This window comes from Cynoglossus semilaevis, chromosome 11 (assembly GCF_000523025.1).
Source record: "Cynoglossus semilaevis isolate Cse_v1.0 chromosome 11, Cse_v1.0, whole genome shotgun sequence".
In the NCBI taxonomy this organism is placed as follows: Eukaryota; Metazoa; Chordata; class Actinopteri; order Pleuronectiformes; family Cynoglossidae; genus Cynoglossus; species Cynoglossus semilaevis.
In genome coordinates, this window is record NC_024317.1 from 19,313,691 (window position 1) to 19,319,122 (window position 5,432).

Below are 5,432 nucleotides of genomic sequence, written 5' to 3' on the forward strand. Positions count from 1 at the left end.
AGGGGGGCAGCAGCAGGATCAGAGTCACAGGGCAGGTCACAGGGCAGGTAAACTTGATGACTCAAACCCAGTCACATCCTGATTGACTGACAGGTCAGTGGGTTCGGTGATGAAGTGGGAGTGAAGCTCCGTGCGGGCACATGTGTCCCAGAGGCAGCGTCTCTGGGACACATGTATGCACACAAAGATGCACATTCCTCATCTGTGAACGCACAAGCACACAGAGACCCAGAGACCCCCTCGGGGGGCGTGGGGATGGGGGGGGGGGATTAGTTGGGCTCCTTAGCCAAGATGGTAATTCTTCGTACAGTCACATCAGTCTGAGCGGTCACGTAACAGCTCTGACCTGGAATGTGAGGGACCCCCTCCGCCGAAGCCCACCCTTACACTAAGAATGAAAATATTTACAACAGAGCCGCAGTGAAGTAATGCATCCTCCGCCCTCTGGCCTAAATCGCAGCAACTCAGGCTCTCACAAGAACACTCAACACTCTCAAAAAAGTCTCCGCAGTTGCTTTTTTAACAACTGTAACTATTGTTTTCCGCTCACGCAACGCTTTGTCCACGCTTCCCGATTCGTTGCACTTTCTCTGTGGCTCTGATTGAGCAGAAAATTCCTGATATGGAGCCAACTGTAACATAAGTTTTCCATAAAAGATTCCAGGTTGTATGGATTCAGTGAGTCCCGACAAAAGCCTACAGATTACTGACCGGCAGGAAATGAGGTCATTTGCATTGATAGAGATGATGGGAAGAGCTGGAACCTGTAAGGATGTAGATTTCCATGAACCTGTTGACCTCCTCACACACACTGAGGCTGCGGTCGCCTGTTCAATAACTGGGTCAGGATTCCCTGGATGGAGGAGGACCCACCTCTCTCCTCTGAGTTAGATCAAATATGATGCTAAAAGTGTGTTTTAATGTCAATTTTTTCCCCCTCTCTCCATCCATTGGTCTATTCTTTCACCCACTTTACTTCCTCTTCTTCAAGACATGTTTACTGGTTGAGGAGACCTGGGATGACACTGAAGGAGAAACAGGATCCACCCTGATATAGGCACCAGTATATTACACAGTTGAGTTGAACCCCTTGACTCTAACAACCACATTCTCACCAGAGGCAGTTTGGAGCCGGTTGTTAACCTAGAAGGACCTCACAGTTCCCAAAGAAAACTATTGCATCAGAAGAGGAAGCTGTCTGAGATTGAATGCAGAAATCCTGCTTTGTTTGACTATTACCGTCTCTAACATAGGGGTCCCCAACCACTGGGCTGGGGACCAGTATTGGACAGTGGATCATTTGGTACTGGAACAGAAAGAAGTTTTGTTTAGAAATATTTTCAAAATAAATCTAATCTGATTGACGTTTTATTTTGAAAAACAAAATCACATTGTCTTAATCCTACACTTGACTGAGAATTTAACCAGACTTTGGCAAAAGTTAGTTAAAAAAAAGTGTTGTGTAGTAGTTGTCCATTGATGGCCATACAGCAGGGGTGTCAAACTAATTTTCACAGGGCGGGGGGGGGGGCACTTAAGCAATACAGTTCCTCTTGAAGAGCCAGTTGTATCTATAAGATTATGTAGATGTTACTACTCCATAACGTATTAATACATGCTTCTGCAGTTATTATAATGTTTTCAAGTTACAAATCTTGTACATCGGTCTGTGTAATAATACAAAAAAAAAATTATCAAGTTAAGAAACTCAGCAGTATGGACTTTATTATACGGTAATTAAACACTTTTTAAGTTCCAGGGGTCCACACAAAATGACTTGGCGGACCATGGATTCATGGACAGAACCTTTAACCTGACTCTTGACTCCACTAAATATCCCGTATGTTTTTTAAGACGCACCTGCTGACACAGGAGATCCACTGGATTAGTCAGGAATCAAGGATAAAGTCTCAAAATCACTGTCTTAGAGGTGTAGAAAGTGCTGGAATGTACTGTACTTTGTCTTCAACATGTGATCAGTGTCAGCGGTTTGCTGTATGTTTGTGGAGCGTGAGTTCAGAGGTCAGGCTGCGGGGCCAGTGAAGACGCTAACTCTCACTGGCTGTGTTTGTTCTTGACTGTAACCTGTGTCTTGGTCAAGTCGGATTACAGGATCTCAGCTATGCGCTGGCCTACTTTCTGCAGAACCAGAGCCAATAGGTTAACAGGTATGATTGTCTGTAGAATTCAAAGTAGTAAGTAGATAGATTTCAGCAGGTGCAGTAGTATTTGACGGGGTCAACGGTTACTATGAGGAACCTATTTCAGAGGTCGCCCCGGTGCAACGTAACATTCCACAAAGTAGCACCTCTCTGAAATGTAAGAGTCAGGATGGGCACTTCGCAAGCATAAACATTTAAAATATATTTAGAGGTATCGTTAGCTGCTGCAGTTATGTCACCGAGGATGCCGTGGCCCCAGTCAACTTGTTGATTACATCGTTGGCACACTCCGACCCCTGTGCTGACCTGCACCTCAGAGGTAAATTTGTCAAAGTTTTGACCCACAGATACAGTATACCTCCATGGCCCGAACAACTCAATGCCCTGTGAATGTTATCTACTATAAACACAAGAGCTGGGTGGATGTCATCATGCACCCATGTACTGTCAGCCTGCCTGCTGCTGGCTATTCAGAGCTGCTGTACAAAAAAAAAAAAGGTTCAGCCATGTGGTGTTTTTTTAAAAGTTAAAAAAAAAAAAAAAAAAGGTTCAGTCATGTGGTGTTTTTTTAAAAGTCGCACTGAATCTCCTTGATTTTACCAAATACCTAAAGAGATCAAGCTCATGAGCTAAGTAGTTTTTCAAAATAAAATCACATACTGAATTATGTGAGGTTTTCATGTCATTATAACGTGTGGTCAGGGCAGGCAGTGATAAAAGAGAAAAAAGTACATAAAATAAATATTTATATTTTCTACCGATCTGTGTTAAAGATGCATTTTCAGTATGACTCCACACATTTTTGACATTTTGTTAAGTAAAAATCGTCGCATTTGAGTATTCCGCGACCCAATACAAACTGGGTCACATGACGGGTGCCCGTGTCTGTTCATCAGCATATCAACAATATGAACTTTAAAGAAATATTTGTCCTACAGAATGACTCTCTACAGTCTGTGTAATGTCTTTAATGTACATGCAAGAGAATTGTTTCTGCTGATCGGTCAAGAAAGTGCAGAGAAAAGTCAGCAGGGGAGGCAGGCAGTACCGCACCTCACCTCAAGGGGGCGTCTGAAGATCAAAATTAAATTTGTGCTGCACTCATCTCTATACTTTAATTTGTTTACACTAAATATGAATTGTTTAGACACAGGGAGGCTGCTCTGTCCATTTGTAGAAAAGAAACGTTCTTTGTATTTGTGTTGATGTCAGTGGAATTGAAAGAGGAATGCTGATGGATATGAAGCATTACCAGGTGATGCTGTTGGATGAATAGTGAAATAAGATGCTCTTTTCGGTTCTTACAATTGTAAATCTGACTGTCTGTCAGTGCCTCACCAGCCATGAACGTCACTGAAATACATCATTGTGAATGGGATCAGAGCTACCTCTGCATTTAAAACATAACTCTTACTGCTGTTGCTCAACATCCTGCACTCAGTCTAGGGATTCGAACCTGTTGACCAAAAGACCGTGTTCCCAGTATCAGGAATCCAGAGAAGTTTAATTAACGTCACATGGGCAACTAGACCGTCTTTCTAGAAGCTTTACAGCTCTCAATGGTTTTCAGTTTTAACTGAATTGAAATTCCGTTAGCCGGTAAATATCCATAAACTAGCCGCTAGGTTCAAAGCGTGTGAAATAAGTAGCGGCTCATAGTCCGGATACTACAGTGGTATTATTCAATTGTACAGACACTAATTCTTCGACTGTTCAAAGTAATAATACCAAGCTAATGAGAGAGGATTAAGATATAGGATATCAACTATGATCGTAATCCTGCATGTTCCAGTTGGTTCATAACAACCTCCTTATGTAGGACAGCGTTGTTTTCCTCAGCGGCGACCGGTTCTCCTGTCATGTAACATCTGTTTCATCTCTACAACCGCCGCTCTGGGTTTCAAGAAAAGAGCCCCACTGCACACTTCCAGGAAAAGTTGTGCCTTCATCTTTACATGGCATGTTACCACTCATTCATAAAGAGAGGGTGAGCAATGAGAGGAGCCTCATGTTGAGAGGAGGGGGACCGGCCAAAAGATTTGTACACCCTGCCACTCACTGGGAGAAAAACATTCCTGAGTGTACAGTAACTAGATCAGGTTTTATTGGGGAAGGAAAGTCGTCGCTCAATGAGTTAGTAAACACAAGGAGAGGAACTCCAAAATGAGATAAAGCAGTGAAAACAAGCGTGTTCAGACAGTGCAGTAGCTCAAACGTAACCACCCACTAAGTACCAGAGGCCCCCTGTGGAAAACTGAAGGAGGGAGGATAGGTTGGGGGTAAAAACAAAAAAAACAATCCCTTTGACAATTTAATAGACATAAAGGTATGAAACCTGTGGACAGTGTGTAGACCAGGGGCCCAAAACTTCAGGCCTGGGGGCCACTTCCGTGCCCCCTCCCTCCACATCTGGCTTTGGACCAGATTGAAATAACAATTCAAATTTGCCCTTGTGCCCTGTCTACGTATTTTCCTCTAAATAATAATTCTATGGTTTTTATCTTATTCTAATGTTAATTTTTACAAAAAATTAAAATTAAAATTAAAATTAAAATTAAAAATGACAGGCCTGTCAGGTCAACTTCACCAAGAATAATGAAAAACCTTCTCTCTCTATATATAAAAAAAGTATTTGAAAACAACTTCACCAAGAATAATGAAAAACCTTTTCTCTCTATATATAAAAGTATTTGAAAAAAATAACTACAGTAGTAATTGAGTATTATTGAGTTCCATTTTCCAGTTCAATCCATCTGTGAAACACATTGGATAACACTGGACACATTGGGCAGAAAGATTTACTGTATATTTACTTAACTTGTTTTAATACTTCAAAATAGGCACTGCTGGGATTCGAACCCAGGATCTCCTGTTTACTAGACAGGCGCTTTAACCAACTAAGCCACAGCGCCACGTAGTGATCGTAAAAGACACACGAGGAGAATTTCAATTGAGCTACCGCTCTGGACCTTCCTCGTTCCTTTCGGATGTTAAAAAGTGAAAACGATAATCTCCAAATACAGAGCACACATTACCGCCCCCTGCTGAGGAGAAACTTGACGGTAGTTAAGGAGGTATGTCACAGCGTATACACCATGTATAGTCTTTTTTTTTAATTTTTTCCCCCGACTCAGTCAGAGATATTTGAAGTGTAAGGTTGATGTTAGAGCAGTCACTCTGTTGATGTCCTGTGGTCTGAGTCACAGACCTCAGACGTGGTTCTACTGTACGTCTGTGTAGGACTGTGTACGTAGAGGACGTGGGTTTGGA

At 42.2% G+C, this 5,432-nt stretch overlaps 1 non-coding gene across 1 annotated transcript; it reads right to left on the reverse strand.

The window, feature by feature from the left end:
• Nucleotides 1-5,000: 5,000 nt before the first annotated feature.
• On the reverse strand, nt 5,001-5,074 carry trnat-agu (transfer RNA threonine (anticodon AGU)). The gene has a single exon. It is a non-coding gene; the product is annotated as a tRNA-Thr (tRNA).
• Between the last annotated feature and the right edge of the window lie 358 nt (nt 5,075-5,432).